Source organism: Lycorma delicatula, chromosome 10, assembly GCF_047948215.1.
Source record: "Lycorma delicatula isolate Av1 chromosome 10, ASM4794821v1, whole genome shotgun sequence".
NCBI lineage: Eukaryota > Metazoa > Arthropoda > Insecta > Hemiptera > Fulgoridae > Lycorma > Lycorma delicatula.
Window position 1 is genome coordinate 7423200 of NC_134464.1, and position 20888 is coordinate 7444087.

The 20888-nt window shown below is 29.2% G+C and overlaps 1 pseudogene; it reads left to right on the top strand.

Annotated features, from left to right (window-relative positions):
• The window catches only part of LOC142331289 (scoloptoxin SSD14-like), a 152041-nt pseudogene that overhangs the window by 91643 nt on the left and 39510 nt on the right, over positions 1 to 20888 (top strand).

Sequence of the window (20888 nt, forward strand, 5' to 3'; positions counted from 1 at the left end):
AATCTTACTATTTACACACTATTCATCACACTGATTAGCTACGTAGTAGTAAGATTAACAGAAATTAATTCGGATTGCTGTTACACTTGTACCTCGGTTGCTTTCATGCATCAAACTCGTATAAGAACTACTGCAATAGTGCAATGCAACATATTAATATAATTCTTTCTGTCATTTATGTAGAGAATTATGGGTCTTCCTTTTAAAGTCCCGTTTCTGAAATTTGTTAATACTATCTCACATCTATTATGTTATTATTTTATCAACACTGATCACTACTGAAATTTATTTATAAGATATGTTGAATTTATTTATACAGATTGTAGATTATACGGTATTTGGAATGAATCCGTTTCTTTCATTCTTACAATATTTTAAACATGTCATTCTTTATAAGCTTTAACTTGCTTTAGTTTAATCAAATCTTGCAACTGCTATATCTTTTGATCTATCGTATGAAAATAATGAAATTTGGTACACGTATGTAACTTCGATGACAATACAATACTACGGTGTTAGAATTTGGATATGATGATGTGTATGAATGTAAATGTAGTTTGTACAGTCTTAGGTCGACCGTTCCTGAGATGTGTGGTTAATTGAAACCCAACCACTATAGAACACCGGTATCCACGATGTAATATTAAAATCCGTGTAAAAGTAACTGTCTTTATAAGGGTTTGAACCTTAGATCTCTCGTATTTGAAATCAGCTGATTTTCAATGAAGAGTTCACCGCTAGATCAACGCGGTGGGTGCAGTTTCAACATTATATTATCAATCGTACTTTAATTTCGTGTCCCACATGTGAATTGTTGAGTCTTTGATGGGCTTCCGCTAAATTACAAAATAGTCGTTTGTGGAATAAACTGTAAGTTACTGGACTCATATTTATATGGTTAAGACGCAACCAGTATGTCGACATGTTTGAACAGGTAATGTCGGATTTCTTTGCCTTCTATCAATGAGTAACTGCTAATTTTCTTGCAATTTCCTTGTAGAGATAAACCTCCTTTTCAGTTTATTATGTAAATATAGAATGTTCTGATTATAATATAGCATCCTTTTTATAAAAAAATTCTACTGTATGGCTGTAACAGAAAAGACTTTACATTATTTACCACTTGATGTGGTTTAAAGATGTTTTTAAGTTTTTACCGTAAGAAATAAAAGAAAATCGATTCAAATAAAGGATATTTTGAATGATTTTGTGAATTTATTTTTCAATTTTATAAATATATTTTTTCTCGATATAGGTCATTATGGGCTACGTGAACAACTTTACGTGGGGTTTTAAATCTTTTTAATTTTTTACTCCGGTAATTTTTCATTTACGCCAAAGGGAGTTATTTTCTCACTCCAGACCATGCCAAGCGTGCGTTGACTTGTTTTATTAGATCTTGAAGCCCCCCCAGAAATCCTTTATTTATCTCAAAATGTGTTCTGGTACTTTGTTTCTTCATTGGTGATTTCTATTTCTTAGATATCTTTACGTACATTTTTTGAGTCTTGTGTCATTTATTCAAGAAATGTGACCGTAGAATGGGATTTGCGTTTTCAGATTATATCAGAGAGTTTTTCACAGTATGCGTGTAGATTTCCTGGTGGTCGGATAGGAGTATACATAATATATATATATAATATTATGATTTAATCGTAATTTCTTTTAATTTTTATTAGCCGATTTATTTATTATTTAGAAATTTATCTACATTATTGAAATAACAAGGGTGTTAAGGTAAAAATTACAAGAATTGTGAAATGTCCATCGTTGGAGTAGCGTTTGGTAAATGCAGCTAATAACAACCGGAAAAGTAAAAATTTGATTTAAGAAACATATTTGTTACCTGAGATGTCAAACACGATGAACAGACTGCAATCCAAACAGTTCGTGTACAGTTGTTTATAATTTCAATACCGTAACATAAATAAGTAAATGCTTTTTCAAATTTTAAATATTTTCTATTTTGATCGGTAAAAACTATTACGATGTAATTAAAATATAATAGTATTCTAATAGCATTTCTGCTAATAATTAAGAAGAGATCGCATTCGCATATACGCAATAAATTTCTTGTATTTTTACTTGCATTTGTGTGTTCTTGTCTAAGTTTTCTAATATCCTGTTTTTTAACACATTTAATACAGTTTTCCAATTCCTTGTCGATTAAAAAATATGAAAATTCTAATTCTTCAAATAACGAAACTATCTGACATTCAATAGAATTAATAGTCGTTCCCATAATTAAAAAATATAGTATAAGTAATAAATCATTATTACGTTTTCCCTCATCAAAAATATATGATTTACGGTAACATAATATACTCGGTAGTACGCTTAAAATTACAACAAATACAAAAATTGCGACGAAAATTTGAAATATATTCATCGTTATCTTTGAAAGGATAATTAAATATTTTCTCATATTCCTTCCCGTATATTATCCTTATTATTAATAACAAACAATAACAAAAGTTTTCATAAATTATTCCTAAAACTTGCATTTCATTATCGGATGTTAAGTGTTTATAATTAATCGTAATATACTGTATTAATAAAAAAAAAGATATATTAATTATTGTAAAAACCGGTGTTATTTTAAAAAATTTATCCCACCAATTTTTATTTTTATAACTCCAAGGAAGTGTACCAAGAATATACGAATATATGCAAACAAAATCTTTTAATAAAAATATCTACGCTTTTTTTTATAATAGAATTCTTCAAATGTATTTCCTAACGATATATTTTATGGAATATCTGGTTATATTATTTTATTTAAAAGTTAAAACTTGTAATTATTATCCTTTAATAACATTTAATGATGAATGGTGGTTCATTAAATATTTATTAAAATGAAAAAAACATTTTATTTTACAACCCCATATAATTATATAAATTACATTGTTTGTTTGAGTTTTATATATATGCATACGTATAATTAAAATTATTATTTATATTTTTTATGAATTTACATTTCATAAGCTGTGTAAATGTATAATTATTTTACAATTTGTTGTGAAATAATAAAATATTTAGCTAAACCGATCGTTTGTCACGTATAAAAATGTTTTGAAAAGAAATAAAAGATTTAATTAAACAACGATTCTTTTTTTTTAAAGAAGTTTTCTATTAAAACGTGACATTTTAAATTAATAATAAAATAGACTATTTTGAAAAATTGTCGTATCATTATTTCAATCTAATGTAAAAATATTATTAAATTTGAAACACAATAGTTGATAAGTAGCCACCTCAGTTTCTGTTACAAATGTTAATCCTCCAAACCGTACATCACGGCATTATTCTGCGACGTTTTCTCCAGCTTTAAAATTACGGCGTTGTACTGCGAAAAACAACTGAATATTCATTTTAAACTCTTCAACTGTGAAAGTTATTGGTAAAGACATATTCCTTTCAAAAAGTCAAGAAATATTTAATTCCTTGGAATCGAATACCTCCTGACACCTCTTGATCTTAGATTTTTATAGATCTTTCCGTTTCATGAAATAACCCTTCTTGGTAAATTCTCATGTAATAATCCGATTGTTTGACTGCTAGTACGGCCATCCGTCACGGAGTAGCGCTCCTCTTCAACTGTAACCGAAGGCCTTCATCTGATCTTAAAAAAAAAACCGGTTCAATCTCACCGTCAAGTCAAGTAAATATTCGTTCTAAATAGGGATCTCTATATCGGACCTTTATACACTGCAGTTTTGTTTATTCACAAGCCCGTTCGATTGGAAACGGGCCTTCTTACCTATATATATAAATAAATCTCGTTAAAAAAAACTTGGATCGTGCGTCTTCATTTCTAAAACCAAATCAAAGAACGCACGATGTTGAGCACGGTCATCTGACTGCAATTGTCGAATCAGATCCGCTAAGTAAGCGATCGGTTCAAACCAAGACCTGTATGCAAAATGCTATAAATCATAGTTTTTTAGATGGCTTGTCGTAAAGGTTCTGGAACTGACAAATGTGGTTTTTAGCGACAGCAGTAATGTTTTCAGCCGACCTAGCATTACGATGACGGACTTGACTCTTCGCATCAGCAACTTGGCTACTTTTCACAGATATAGCAATGAATTTTACATTTGCTGTATATTGCTAGATCGATTGCCTGCTAGAAATAAACATCGACCACGTCCGTTGAATGCAACCGCAGCATTTTCATTGCTCTCAAAATACTGTCTTTGGCCCAAAAACGAGACCAAATAGTCGATCGTTATGAATGAACATATTATTCGACTATTATTCTGAGGGTTTTTTGAGCACCGTATCTGGAAGTTCTGTTTATTTATAAATCTATTCGGTTAGAAACAGACCTCATCCCTAAGGATAATTTTCTTTAAAAACTGAGGTTAACTGTCTACATTTCCAGTACCTAAGTAACTAAGATACGATATTGAGGATGGCCTCTTAGCTGCACTTTTTGCGCCAGGTACACATTTTAAGCATATAATTCAAGGATTTTAAGCAAAATGCTATTAAAATTCGCGTTTAAGATGGTAATTCATTGTAACGTTTTAAAATGTTTTCAGCAACAACAGAGTTGTTTTAAGCTGATCTGGCACTACGTTGCCATTTTCTATACAAAATGGTGCTTTGTTACAACCGAAAACATCACGAACTTTACGATTTTTCTCTACGAAATATTCACCATATTTGAATTCGACATCGTAATCTGGATTCTTTCTTGCAGCAGGTTTCTAACGCCATTGATCTCCGTACCCATCACTGTCCAAGGTTTTTCCTTTGTCCCCTTATAGCATAATCTTCACCTTATCTATTAACTTTATCCTTCTTTTTCCTCGCTTCCTTCTACTAACCCTTCTAATATAGTTATCAAGATTCCGCTTTCTCTAACCACATTTCCTAACCGGTTTACTTTTCTTTTATGCGCTTCTCCTATAATCGGTCTCTTTTCTTTAATTCTGTTCGTTACTTGCTCATTTATCTTTATCCAACTATCTTAATTTCTCCATTCTTATCGACATCCACATCTTAAAGCCTCAATCCTGTCCCTCTCCCTCATCTTTATTGTACGGAAGCTTCACTTCCTTATAATAAAACATTTAGTATATAGCATCTGGCTAATCTCTTTCTTTGGCTAAGCCTCTTTGTCGTTAACTTCCGCTACTTCAGTTTTTCCTATATTTATTTTCATTTCATATTCTTTCATTCTTTTCCAAGGCTGTTTACAATCTTTGAAGCGTGTATTTGCTATCGACTAGAACTACCGCATATTCATCAAACTTCATGCGTCTTATTTGTCGTCCTCCTATATTTTCAATGTAAATTTTACATGAAATGTTAAACGTAAACAGGGATTACTTGTCTGCATTTCCAATATCTAAGTTAATAACATACGATATTGAGTACGGTCTCGTAGCTGCACCTTTTGCGTCAACTAAATATTTTTTGCATGTAGTTGAACATTTTTAAGAAAAATGCTATTAAAATTGGTCTTTGAGATGGTTAATCGTTGTACCGTTTTGAAATTGTGAAACCTGGGTTTTCAGCGACAGCAGAATTATTTTAAGATGATGTGGCACTACGATGACATTTTCTATACAAGATGGTGCTTCATTACAACAAAAAACCTTCACAAACTTTACGATTTTTCTTTACAAAATATTCACCGTGTTTGAATTCAACATCGTCTGAGATTTTTCTGGCAGTATGTCTCTAACGCATAAGTCTTTAAAGCTATTTGTAGTGAATTTTCATAAAATCTTTGCTTTTTCGAATATTACATTATTCCATTTTAATTTCTTTTTAAATTAAATTGTATTGTTTTACTTTACAGTTATTAATTAATTTATAATTGCCATCATATATTTTTTTTTGAACAGGCGAATCATAAAAATTGTGATTTGACGTTTCTTCTTAACAATAAGTTGGGCTAAACTTAATAAAGGGTAAAAAATCTGTTTAATATTAAAATATATATATATATATATATATATATAGATTACTAGTTATTTAAAATTACGTAGAAAGGATAATAAATTATAAGGTTACATTTAAAGTTTATTGAAATAGCATTAATATTTAGTAACATCATTACGAGAATTTGTTATATTAATTTTAATTTTATTTTCCTATCTATAATATTCTTAAATGTAGAAGTATTATTTTTTTTTAACTCCAATTTCTGTATAATTGTTTTTATGTTTTCTTAACATATGACAATTAATTAAAACATTTTTTATTAATCAAAAGTTTATTTGTATGATATTACTGTGATAGTTACTAGGCATTAAGTATAAAATTAGATAAGCAGTAATAAAGTCATGTGTGTATGTACTTATATTTAGTTGTTGAAAAGTCGCCTGACAAACAGCAAGCATTACCTATGGGAAATGTAGTTAATTAAATTGTGCTGTATTATAAAATTCCTTTTTACACAGAAATTTATGGATGAAATAATTCATAAAGGATATATAATCAAAAGTAAACGTACAGTTTTACTTTTCTCTAAATAAAAAATAATGGCGAGTATTTATATATATATATATATATATATATATATATATATATATATATATACAGAGTATTTCAAAATTATGTTATTAATCAAATGGCAGATAGATTTCTGGTCATGAAATGTATATTTAAATGAAAGTTCCCATATACATACCGTTTACATTTTGGTTATCGAATAGGTAAGCAATCACAGCTGACACATAATACACAGGCATAAACATTAGTCCTAAATGAGGGGTAAAGTTCAATAACGCACATGTTTGGTGCATGGTGAATAGATAGATAGGTAAAAATATCCATCCCGTGGTAACGTAATTTTGAAACACGCTGTATACATACATATAGAGTGCGTCACAAAGTTCTCCTGAGACTTTTATATACTACTTTACTCGTGAAAATAGTGGAAAAAGTTCATATAAACTTATGTTCTAAAATGCCTCATTTGCGAGTTTTGGCTAGTAAAAGATTTTGCTCGGATTTCGGCTACCCCGGTGAAATGAGGTAGTACTGAAGTATTTAGGATGTTAATTAAGGAGCAGATTTAGTGATTTCTTATGGTTTTTGACCTGAGAACTTGAATAAAATAGGTCTCAGAACCCTATTTTCGGTAGAGTTTGAGAAATTTGGGTGTAAACAAATAAATCGGGGTACACAACCCTGGTTTTTATGTTTGACTTAAGAATAACTTCGTTAAACGGGTAATAAACACAAAATGTTTAAACGGAACTTGTAGAAAATTTAATTCTGAACATTGTTGATTCTTAAACCTTGAAATATCTAAGTTCTATTAAGCGGACTGTAAATCCAACCGGGAGAATAAATAAATAAATAAAAAAAGGCGTAACTGCACAAAAATCTTATTATATTAACAAAAAACACAGGTAACACACAAGTACATATTAAAGCATAATATTCCGAACGCCTATCGTTCGGAATCATGGAAAGGTTAACTCCGTTCGGGCAACGATTTGCCGCTAGCACATCCCGCAGCCGAGTGTTGAGTAAGCACTCTCCAACCAAGCGGCGAAACATAGAACTAGCAGGATGCGAACTACTCTTGGTAGAAATACGCTGAACATACATAATGGTAAGATAAGTTGAATAAAACTTTATATGAACTTTTCCATTATTTTCACGAGTAGAATATATATATATATATATATTTATTTATTTATTTGTGTGCGGGTGCCCGTTTGTATGTTTGAACGTTAATTAAAATTATATATAAATCTGTTGAACTATATATTTTCGAATCGTTGATATCAGTGCATTTGTAATACAATATCGCATTATCAAACAATGTTATAAATGAATATACAATGAGTGAATTTAAAATCGAATTACTTTTTCGTGGTTTAAAATTAAATGATGGCGACGATGTTGCTGAGATTTCCCAGTAATCGCATAGAACTTAATATTTAACCCCCGCAACCATTCCATGGTTAAATTCAAAACGAATAGTACTGTTACCATGTTGATCATTCCCTTATTTATTTAATTATTTTCTTCTTAAAATAAAAGTAAAACGAATAAGTACAAAACTAAATTATTTGTTAAACTACAATTAAGTGTTAAAATTTAACATAGATTTAACCCTACTAAGATTATATAATGTTTTAATTATATATAATTAAAACATAAAATATATAAAAACTCGTCTTTTTAATAAAAAATTTACTTTCAAGAAGATTCAAATAATTTAACCCTATTCTTCCCGGCATCAGTTGATCCAGAGTTTGAATTTGAGTGTAAAATCAATAAATTTGTAAAAATCAAATTTTTATTTTATGAATAATATTTATTACGAGTTTATTTCATTTTCAAAACATTCAAGCACAAATAATTATTTTTTAAATTAGTAATATAACAAAAACAAACAGTTTGCCTATGATTTTACGGTTGATTGCTAACAGATACCCTTCATGTAACGTCACTGAAATATTCCCCTTTTCAATCTTCCGGTAGGAATAAAGCCAATTTCGCAGTCGGCAAAATTTGATGTTGATTATCTTGTATATTATTAAAGAAAATAAAGGCTAAAGGCCTTATATAAGGTAAATATTATGACAAACAATATGATTAATAGTTTATACATTAATTGCCTCATAACACGACTGGAGGAAAATTTTAACGTAATTACATTACATGAGCTGTTATCTTTACCTTTAGGTAAAGTTAATTGCCTTTAAGTTATAGTTTTAGCACTATTTAGTTTCCATAACTGTTTTAATATATTAAAAAATTTATTTAATAAATAAGTAATAGTGTAAAAAACGGCTTTTTTAGCGGATTTCCAAAGAATTTAAAAATCCCAATTGCGGCTGGTCATATATATACACATATCTACGTTTGCATGTATAAAATTATTTCGTACCCAAATCTTAACTGATTTTAATGAAACTTGATGAGCGGATATAAGCCTATTAGAGACAATAGAGTCCAATAGAATTTCACGCGAATCTGTTCACAGAAACAGGAGATAGAGCCAAAAAAGGGGTTTTTGGGTACATTTTCGGCTCCTTTTCGTTTTCCTGGGCGCAATTTTAATCGATTTTGATTAATCTTGATAGGATGATGTAAACCAAGTAAAAAATGATTCCTACTGATCTTCAAGTGAATCAGTTCACAGGAATCGGAATTAGAAGCAAGCACACTGGGTTTTTGGGTACGTTTGCAAGGTTAACTAAAACTGGAAATCCGCCCTTCTGACAGACTTGGTGCGACAGATTACTTTTTCATTCTGTGCCTAATCATTTACTGCAACGTCCTCTAAAAATTAAAATATTTATTATTGTATTTAAACACTAATTTTTAAATATTAACAATGTATACTGAAGTGTTTATCTGTACACTGAAATTTTTTATACATCATATTTTTAAATTCAAAAACATAGAATTGTTTTCTTTGTCCTCTTGCTTAATGTAAACATCTCCTATCGTTTTATTTCTTTTTATATGAGAATGAACCAGCTGATCGTAATTATTGTTAGAATTAATTGTATAAATTTAATCTCCTTTAAGATGTATTAGCAACAACATCACTAAATCTTTATCGTTCTTGCTAGACATATTTAATATATATCTAAAATGTGAATAAATGAGAACTCAGTTGAAAACATAAATTATTATAAATCATTGTAATGTTTAGTTAAGGAAGTGTAAATTTAGATAGTAAATAAAGGAAGTGATTATTATTAGTAATTATTATTAATATCGGCATTACTTAATGCATATAGTTTACACGACTAAAAAATATTGCTCCACAGATGAAATTGTTGTACAGTGATGTCAGAGTACACCATTAATTCTAGGTTTTGAAGAATCTAGCTCATTACTAAACAAGAAACTTCTTGTTGGGAATGTACGTATTCACCTAAAACCGCAGACCTTACAAGAGAGGCAATACTACGAAATCTCAAATATTCTACCCGACACTAATCAGTTACACTCGGTTTGCCAAACGCCAGTATTCGAAGACACTCAAAAAAAACATTACGATTTGATTTTGTTATTAACGAAAGCAATTTGATTATCCCGGGAAGGTTTTTCATCTAATAATGTTACCGATCGTAATCAAACTGGTCGGGGGAAAAGTTTCTTCGTATTTCCCTCGGAGATGGTTTTGAACTTCATAATTCTGGCATTATTAATAAAATCTGTCAATACTTGCGCGCTTTATAACGGTGAGATATCACTAAATATTTTTAGAAAGGTTACTACTACTTTCACTCATATTAGGTATTTCACTTATATTAGATCGTCGATTTAAAGCTATTACGTCCTGAAAATTAGTGAAAATATACAAGAAATTTGTCATATATGGAGATTTAACTAAAAAGTAAGGGCAGAATGTAATTCAGACCTACTAAAAAACTTGTGATATTTATGGATATTATGCAGTATCCGTACGTGTAATACAAAACTGGTTCAAGCGTTTTTAACGTTTTCAGTTTGGAAATTTTGATGTCAGTTATGCACATCGCTCTGGTCAGTCAATGATTGAAAAACTTCGATGAAATTATGGATAAAAAGTAAGCAAAACCTGCACATTAACAGGCTTGATATTATTAACGAAGTAAAAATGGAGTACAAAACTATTTTAATTCTCATAAAGGAAGCTAAATACAAAAAACTCGATGTAACACGTCTTTTAACAATGAAAAAGCTGACAAAAAAGTTGTTGCACTTTCCTGGTATTGGAAAAATAATGATACTTGAAAAACGTTAAACAATTTTAATAATCGATATTTATAACTTTTTTCTGCTTTCTTACTCCCAAAATTACCTCCAAGAAAAGTTTTTGATTAGTCTACATTTACTATGATGAATGATAGAAATTAAAAAAATCCTATGAATTATGCTTGACCAATAAAACACTACCTAAGATTCCATTTTTGGGGGTGGGGATAAATTATAATAAAATTTTATTGTAATATTATTATTAGAAGTTTAGATAAAAAAAACAAATTTTTTTTTAAATTCAAAAATCGTTATTATTAAACTTTGAACAGTTCCCTCACCAAAGCATTGCCCCCAAAGTATTTTGTTTTTGGTCACTTGTACTACTACTATACTTAGGAAAACAGAAAAAATTCGATTATGTAATAAATAAAAAGATAGCGAGTTGATTTTTGGTGAAGGGAAGAATTTGGAGGTAGTTGTTTCTTTTAAACGGTAAGATAAGCATGTACGCATTTAATAGCTTAATAATTATGAAGAGAAGTTATATTTACAAAATTTTGAGAAATTGATCCCAAAGAAGCTATTTATCCCATCCCTGGATACGTTGCCCCTAAACTTTTACCGACAAATTTTCCCGTATACTGATTCTGTGTGACAAATTTCATCAGAATCGGTTTATCCGATCAAAAGTTATTAAGCTTCAAACTCCAGCCCACTTATATACTAAGTACGTACATACAAACCTTACCTCCCGCTTTTTGTTTGGGTCCCTGGGTCATGAAATGTCAAGAAATAAAAAAAGTTCATACACCATTTTTTGACCGATTACCATACTCTCTTTCTTGCAGCATAGCTCTAGAGCTGTGGTGCCGAGAAAGTAGAATTTAACTGATCTATGTTCCATCTACAAAACGTTGCTAAAAAGGAACGAACTCGAACCGTTTTTGAAACAGCTCATTACGGGCAACAAAAATTGGACAATTTACTACAATAATTTATGAAAATGATCGTGGTCAAAGCAAGTTGAAGCTAGTAAACGATGGCAAAGCGAAGATCGACAAGAAAAGAGATGCCGTTTGTGTGCACGCGAGTCTACTTTGATCTGAAAGAAATATTTCACTATGAGCTGCTGCCATCTGGTATGACAATTAATTGTCTTTAACTTTTACTGTTAACAACTGGAAAGGTTATACCAGTCAATATTGCGACGAGAATTGATCGATAGAAAATGTGTTCGCTAGATCCCACATATTCTTGAAAACTGTGAGAACTTGGCTGGGAAGTTTTGATGCGTCCACTACTTAGTCCTGATCTTGCACCGTCAGACTACCGTCGGTTTCAGTCTCTACAAATTACCTTAACGGTATAAGTTAGCTTCAAAAAAGATTTGTGACAACCACTTATCAAAGGTTTTGTCTAAAAACCTTCCGAAAGTTTAAGTTCCACAATGACGGGATTATGTTTTTCCTCAAAAATAGCAAAAGGTGGTCGATCAAATCGTCGCATACTTGACTTAATAATATACTTGGTTACGAAATTAAAAAAAAAAATGTTTTACTTTTGTTTTAAAATACAAAGAAATTTCGTGACCCTTATATGAAAATAAATTACGTTTATAATCGACCGTTTCAATTTACTATTTAAAATTCTTTGTGCATTAATAAGCTTGGATTTGTAATTTTGAAATGTTACTGACCCTGTCACTGTTATTTAGTTATCAAACCGATCGTATGAAGGGATTTTACATCTTAAAATAAGTCCGTAGAAATTTTCCTTTAATTATTGTAAACAGGATAACAATAACATTTTCTGCTAATTAAATTTTGGATTAAAATTTCAAAGGGAAAAGTCAAAACGGTCGATTAAAATTATTTTTTATTTTTTAATTCGTACAGATAATATATCAGAATAAACTACCATTATGATTGTTTTAATTATTACTAATAAATACATTTTATTTAGTTTACTTTGTTTCAAAATTTTGTTTACAAAGACGAAAAGTACTTAATTCTCAATGATAAATTATAATCAAATTTATTACTTTATGAGATTTCGAATGAAGTTTTCTAGGTAAGCTTTTTTAAATTCATTGTAGAAAAATATAACGCAGACACTACACTCATTAATTCATTATTAAGTATTTTAACTTTGAGGCCAAAATTCTGGTTTATTGATTTGGATGAATATTACCAGAAACGTAGCCATTAAACCAACACCCTGAAATCAAAATTAATATTAATGCGAACAACAATAATGTAATATATTTTTGTAAAATAAATCTTAATTCAATATACGGTATAAATAAATTATAGCAATTTACAAAATAGAATACAATTATATAACTGTGTATATGTGTGTGTTATATAGAATATATTATCCGTTTAAGAATAAACGTTAAAAGAGTGTGTAAACTTCCCCAGATTTTTTTTTAAATACGCTAATTATTTGCTCTTAAAATCGATCAAACGAATTATGAAACACAAATAAAAACGAATTTTGAAAATCGACTAGATAATGAAGTAAGTAAATGATTATACAAATCGGTTTCAGACTTTGTACACACATCTTTCAGAAATTTTTAAGGGTTTTAGGTAGATTTCATAAGAAAGCTACCTAATGTAATCGGAACCATGATTTAACTTCCGTAAAATTTGGACATATCTTCGCGTTTCACACCCCCAGACCCCAAAACCACCGTCAGCTCAAAAGTTTTATATATATATATATATATATATATATATATATACAAATATCGAATTTGTTTACTAAAGTTCCTCCTCTTCATTCGATAAGGGCCCAAAACTTATGTAAGTAAAGGTTTTTGATATCATCAACCGTTGGCCCCAGGGGTGAAAAAATAGGGTTTTGAAGACAATCATACCTCTCTTAATAGAGAAGTATCGAATCGGTTTAAAATGGTCGTTAGTCTTCTAAAAATTACCTAAAACTTTTGTCTGCAACAATTTTTGATATGATCAACCCTTACGACAAGGGATGACCAAAATGTTGCTGGAATTGTAAGAAGATGAGGCTTGTCGTATGCTAAACACGTGTAACATTTTTTTCACATGCAACCGTTGTCGTATTGAGTAAATTTGAAATTTTTTTAAACTTTAAAGTGGAAATCCTTTTTATCCCCTACTTAACACCGGTGAAATCTACCTCCGCCTTTCGGCGTGCCGAAACAGATTTTTTTAATGTTTCTGGAATCAAGGGGTTGTGAAATGTTGACATCGGCAAAAAAACCGGCAACGAAATTTTAACCAAACTATGTAACAAAAAACGGAAAAAATTCTATTGTTATTAAAGGCAGAAGATAAGAAGAAAATTGTATACGGATAAATTAATCCATAGAGAAAAAAGAAGAGAAAACCTCCAGCATTTCTATTTCTGAGCTTGAAATCAAATATACTGAAATATGAAAGTACGTTAATTCCAGTACGATACTTTCTGATGATAGAAATTGCCAATTCTGATAATATATTGTTATGCGGAGATAATACGTACTCTGAGTTCATGCGAATTTTTTTTTTCATTGAATTTACAAAACGTGTTATCTTATTTATTGCATCTTATTACTTTCCTATTAACATATTGAGATTTTTCTTCTAGAGCCAGAAAATGAAATATATTGATGTTAATGTTATAATAATCAGAAAACTAAACTTTTCAATTGCGAATTGGAAAAACAATTTATGATAATATCGATGTGCAAAATAATTTCTAGTATCGACCGGAAGACAACGATGTCCGCCATTATCTGTTTAAATATACCTATATTCCTGCTGAATCACCACCGTTTAAATTCACATAAATATAATTACACTAACGCGGGGATGCGCCAAACTCACATCTATTTCGTAATTTTGCGAAAACTAACAAAGATTCATAACTTACTTGTGGATTCCTAATCACAGTGTCGACGAAATTAAGCGTACGACTGAACTATACTACTGAAACCGCATACCGGTTAAGTTAGAGTGTCACGAAATACTCTCCATAATTTGGACACGGTTTTACTGCCTGGTCAAACGGGAGGTCGTATTACATTTAATAACGTATCGGTCAAACCGTCTCATACGGAGTATAAAAAGCAATCGTTTATTTATCAACATATGCCGCCAAATATAAATTGTTATAAACTTTTAACGGTTTATTGTTCCGCTTATCGTTATTAGACTGTTAAATATGTTATCCGCACAAACTTCACGTAAATAAATGTATAGCTATTACCTCGTCGCAAAATATTTTCAGATCTTTGGTGTGCCGTTTCAAGGATGAATATTTCTTTGAACTATTTTAAATATAGAAAATTTTAGCGTCTAACTAAAGTCTATTGTCGTTCAACCGTTTGATTTTCCACAGTCTAATTTATGTTCTTATCCTCGGATCTGTGCTGTTGTGCGAACATCAACGCTTAAGAATTTCGACATTGACGATTGACATTGGAGATTGGAGATAGACAAAATCGTCATCTCTATCTGAATCGGTTTATCGTTCTACTGTAGAAATCGTAAATGTTTTTCTTTATTTTCTAAATCGTAAACGAATTGCAAGAACCAATTTTAGTATAGTATAATAATTTATTTCACATATATAATAAACGACGGTTAAAATAACAATGAATATAGAAGTTTGTACGTAAATTGACAAATAAAAATAAACGACTAAATTCTTATACGATATTGAAAAGGTAAAATTAAGCGAGAATAAAATTTCATCGCAATACAGCATTATTATTCGTATCGATAGATTTCAGTGGTGATCAATATTATTAATAAATAACGTAATAATATTAACGATAACATAATATTAATAAGTTTGAAATGACAACAATAAGTTTCATCGGAGGCTCTAAGAGAAAAATGTAATTATTATTTACATGTGAAAACTTTAGATCGGAATGAAAGTGACAATAATTACGTATTCCCTAATTACCTTAATTCCTTGTTTAGCATTATCTCATTTTTTATCATATTTATCGATAATGATTTATAATATTTAGTTGTTTGTTTGAATTTTATCTGTAACTTTTGCGGAGTAAGAAGATAATTTTTTTTCAAATTCATTAAGATACAACTTTCTACATAAGTGATAATAGATCGGTTGATTGTATAAGTCATATCGGCCTGACTTTTAGTAATTAACCGCATGACGTGTAGTAACCGTTTCATGCGTAATTAAAAACTTAAAAATCTACCTTTAAATTCTGCGTTGTATTTAACGGTGTTTTTCGTTTCTTACATTTGAGTTTCCTGGAACAATTTTAAATTTATTGGGAATCACCAACAAATTTTCTCTAATATTACAGAAATCACTGAGATCATTTGAATTAACCGCTTTAAAAAAATAGTTTGTACTTAATGAAACGCATAGATAATAAAAAGCCATTATATTTGAAAAAAAAAATTAAACATTGGAGGATTTAAAAAAATGTGTTCAGTAATGTATTTAAAATGTAAATCGTAAATTAAAAACCCCTTTTTAGCTATAGTTCATCAAGCCATTTTTGGCTTGATCTGGGCTTGAACTGGGACTTTTGTCCCGGTCGACATTATTAGCTTCGGTAGGTAACTGTTTAAAAAAAAAAAATATTATTAATATTCCCATGCTGTGCTTATAAATATTGTTAAACTGGTTTAACTGAATTTATTTTTAATTATGTTATCTAAAATATTTTTTGTGTAATGTTATAACGAAGTGAATTTAGGATTTTTTTAAGTTTAAATTTTTTTAGTAGAACAAAATATAATTTATTATTACTTTTTATATATCTAAAGTTCATTTAAATCAAACCCGATAAAAAATATAGGTCTTCATAAAAAATTTATGAACTTCCGTTTATAAAGCCTTTTATTAATGTCGTTTCCTTTAGATTCCAATACAAAAAATTAAATTTTAATTTAACGCTTTTTATTAGAATTTATTATCATAAGTAAAAGTAAATATTTATTGTCTTTTTAAAAGCTTTTATTTAACTCGCTTTAGGAATAATCAAATTTTGCAACTGCCTATATATTTGATTTATGGGATGAAAATCAATGAAATTTGGTTCACTGACAATACAGCACTACGTTGTCGAAATTTGATATGATCCACCACCACGCCAAGCGCCAACCAAGCGCTTCGCCTATGCTAAATTGAAAATTTTCATTTCTCATCAACTATCGTATGAAAATGATTCAAATTTGGTACACGTATGTAACTTCGATGTGTAAAAATAAATATGTTTTTTTTTACCCTTAAAAAAATACAAAAATATATTTGATTACATGTAAAAAATTATTTTTTTAAAAATCTTTTATTTAACTAATATTAATATTAACATTAATAAAAAAAGGAAACAAATTAGATAATCTCCCTAAAAAGTAAAAAATTAGAATTAAATCAAATTGAGAATTTTAAACAAAAAAATATAATATATTAACAAATATAAAAACGCACTGAACAGTAAAAAAATAAATTATATAAATATATAATAAATAACCGACAAATAAATGTAATAATTATTAAATTTTAATAATTAAATTAACTTTTAAATTTAAAGTAATAAAATATTTAGTTAAATAAAAGCGTGGCGCAGTTTTTATAACGATGTTTTCGAATAAGTATTTATAGACATTTGCTGTATTTAAAAATTTTTTTTTTGTTTAACGAGGTTGTTTAGTATATGTATATACTTTATTTATCTGTAATAAAATAACTCAAGTTTTTAATTCTTTGACGGTTCAAATTTGCACAGAGATGACCTTTAAGGTTTAATAAGATTAAAAATAAAAATTAAATTTAGAAATCTTGCACAAAGTTGATGGTAATCTGAAAAATTATTAATTATTATCGTTATTATAATCGTAATCGTAATTATGAATTCGTTAAATAAAAATTCATAATTAATTAAAATGAAACTTTTAGCGGAAAGAGTGTGTTCAGTTTGGCTTAGATTACAAGCAGAATTCGAAGATGAACTCCAACTATGTGATAACACGTACAAAGAAAGCGAGCGGGTGCATTTTCCAAGATTGTTACTTGTAGCTAGTCGGTCTCAACCGGAGAGGTTCCAGCAGACCTTTCCGCCTCCTCGCGTCGTTATTGAAAATGAAAATGAAGATTATTTGTTGTAAAAATAAATGTTGTGTTGTTTTAAATAGATATAAAAACTGTGCCGCGCTGTTATTTAACTAAATATTTTCATTACTTTTAATTTTAAAATTTAATAATTATTACATTTATTTATCGGTTATTTATTAGATATTTATATAATTTATTTTTTTACTTTTTAGTGCGTTTTTATATTTGTTAATATATATTTTTTTGTTTTTGTTTAAAATTCGCAATCTTACTTAATTCTTATTTTTTACTTTTTAGAGGGTTTTCCTAATTCGTTTCCTTTTTTTATTAATGTTAATATTAATATTAGCGTTTGATATTTATTTTCTACGATATGAAAATTCACTTTAAAGATTTTTTTTGGCTGTCAGTACGTTGTAAAATAGTAAATTTTTTTAATAACTAAACATTAATTCTATATTCTAAAATAATCTTGCAGGTGACTTATTAAAGAGTAACATTCTTATGTTATATTTTTACATATACGCTTAAATTTTCTTGAATTTTAAAAAGTACCTTAAGCTTTTTTTGTATTAACCCACCGGGTCGGTCTACTGGTGAACGGTCTTCCCAAATCAGCCGATTTGGTAGTCGAGAGTTCCAGCGTTAAAGTCCTAGTAAAGTCAGCTATTTTTACACGGATTTGACTATTACATCGTGGATACCGGTGTTCTTTGGCGGTCGGGTTTCAATTAACCACACATCTCAGAAACGGTCGATCTGAGACCGTACAACACCACACTCATACATATCATCCTCATTCATCTTCTGAAGTATTATCTGAACGGTAATTACCGGAGAATAAACAGGAAAAAAAGAGAAGTTTCTTTTGTAAAAAACGGCATCTTATTTTTTCAAACAGATTAATAAGTAACTGTAATACGACTGAAAGTTTTGAAGCGTAACGCTAAATTCTGTTTGAAAACAGACACAAAATTTTCAGGCACCAATATTTCCAGTGTGCACCCCTACAGACAAGTGGGTAAGATGGTACCCGATTTTTCTTCTATCATTAACCATATATTTTAGTCAAAGTTAAATTTTTTCTTTATAAAGGTAATACACGCCGGTCTATTAATTTTTGCATAAGTAACATATCGTCAGGATCTGCAGAAACCAATTACTTAATTTTTATTTCATAATTTAAACGCTTTTATTTGATGGAAATATAAGTAATAAGTCGTGAATATTTAAATACAAATTGGAGTATTTTAAATAAAGGTTTGTCAACTGTGAAACCGGGAAAGTTATGACACTTTAAATTGAGTTTAACAAACAACAATTACAGTTAACGATGAAACGATAATTCCAGTGAACAGATCGTTTGAAGTTACGAATTACTGGAGAAATATTTTGTTACTGAAAGGCAAAAAAGTTTTGCGTTATATTTTGTGTTTTCCTCGAAAAAAAGGGATTTAGAAAATAATCTTCTACGAGATTTCGTGTTATTGTTGGCGATTTAAATCGCTGCGTTTAAGCGTACCAGAATACATGTTGTGCTGCTATTATAGGTAAAACAATAATTACATAAGTTTCAGCTCGACCTAAAAATAATAATAATCGTTATAATAAATTGAACGCTAATTTAATTACTTATCCTTAGAAATAGGTTAAGATTCACGGTATAGAATCCGTAGGAATCTATTTTTATTTCGTCGTTACGGAGTTGTCTAACAAACAGCATTACCTGTTAAATTATAAAAATTCATTATTATTTGTTTTAACAATAAAAATAGTTTCTAACTTCTGACGATATAAATTATTAAAAAAAAATCGATAACAACGTTAAATAAATAAATATTTTATTCTGATAATTCAGAAACGGATAGATATAAAACGCTATGGATAAAAAAACCGATGTAAAGTCGATAAAAAAATATATTATTTTGAAAAATTTGATTTCAATATGAAGCAGTACGTGGCAAAAAATTTTACGATTCTAATAAATAATTAATTAAAAAATCAAAATTACCGATATTCAAGCTAGTAAAAATTCACCGAGCAAAGTTTTGGATAATGTTAATTGTTAATTTGGCTGAGCTACTTTCCGCTAAATAAAAAATAAAAAGGTGTTTGATTTTAATTTTTTAGTCTTCCTTTAACATAAAAAAAAAAATATTAGAATTATACTTCTAGAACACATTATGTTATCTACGATAAAAAAATCTGATGTGTACACCGCATGACTTCCTTGTACGCCTATTAAATTATATATACGCATATTTTGATGCGTTTCATTTAAACTTATTTAATTTGAAAGTGAGGTACGATCCTTCAGTTCTTTATTAAAGTAGACGGTTACACGATCGCAATGCGGTGGAACCACATTTTATCACACATTTTTGTGGTGTACGTATCGGCATTTCATATTTATATAATAATTTTGTTTCCTGTCGTTCAAGTGTTTACGTGTCGGATCTGTAGCCATGGACACGTCGATTGGAGTTCGATTTCACGCACAGTTTTTTTTTCAATTTAAATATATTGATTTATTAAAAATTTTAACCTCTGTAAATTTTTTTAATTAAATGAAAAGTAGAAAAAATGTTATTTCACTAATAACTTTTGATTTTTTCATATTTCTTTTTTTATTATTATTATTGAATTATTATTTATTGTAATTTTTTTTTTACGATCAGAGTTTAATAATTATTAATAAATAAATATATTTGAATTAAAAAAAAAACAAGTTAAAAAAATGTATATGAAGTTGAATTCGAATTGTTTCCCCTTGTATGAACCAAATATTTCATTAATTAAAATTTTATTTAGCTGTAACGTGGAACCGATGAAAATAAGTACCGCTTATGATGTATCGTTGAAAATCTCTCGATTACGGATTATTACGGAAGTTAAAAACAGTCTAAAATCCAAATGTTTTGGAGTTTGGGCCTTTTTGGACACTTTCGGTTCAGTCGATTGCAATCAAAAAGGAGGTGCGCACGAGATGTTGCAACAGTCCTAAATCCAAAATTTCAACATTCTACGGCAATCGTTTTTGAGTTATGCGAGATACATACGTATCTCACATGATATACGTATCGGCGTGACGTACGTAACGCCGAAACTTGTCAAAATGGATTTAGGTATGGTCAAATGGATATTTC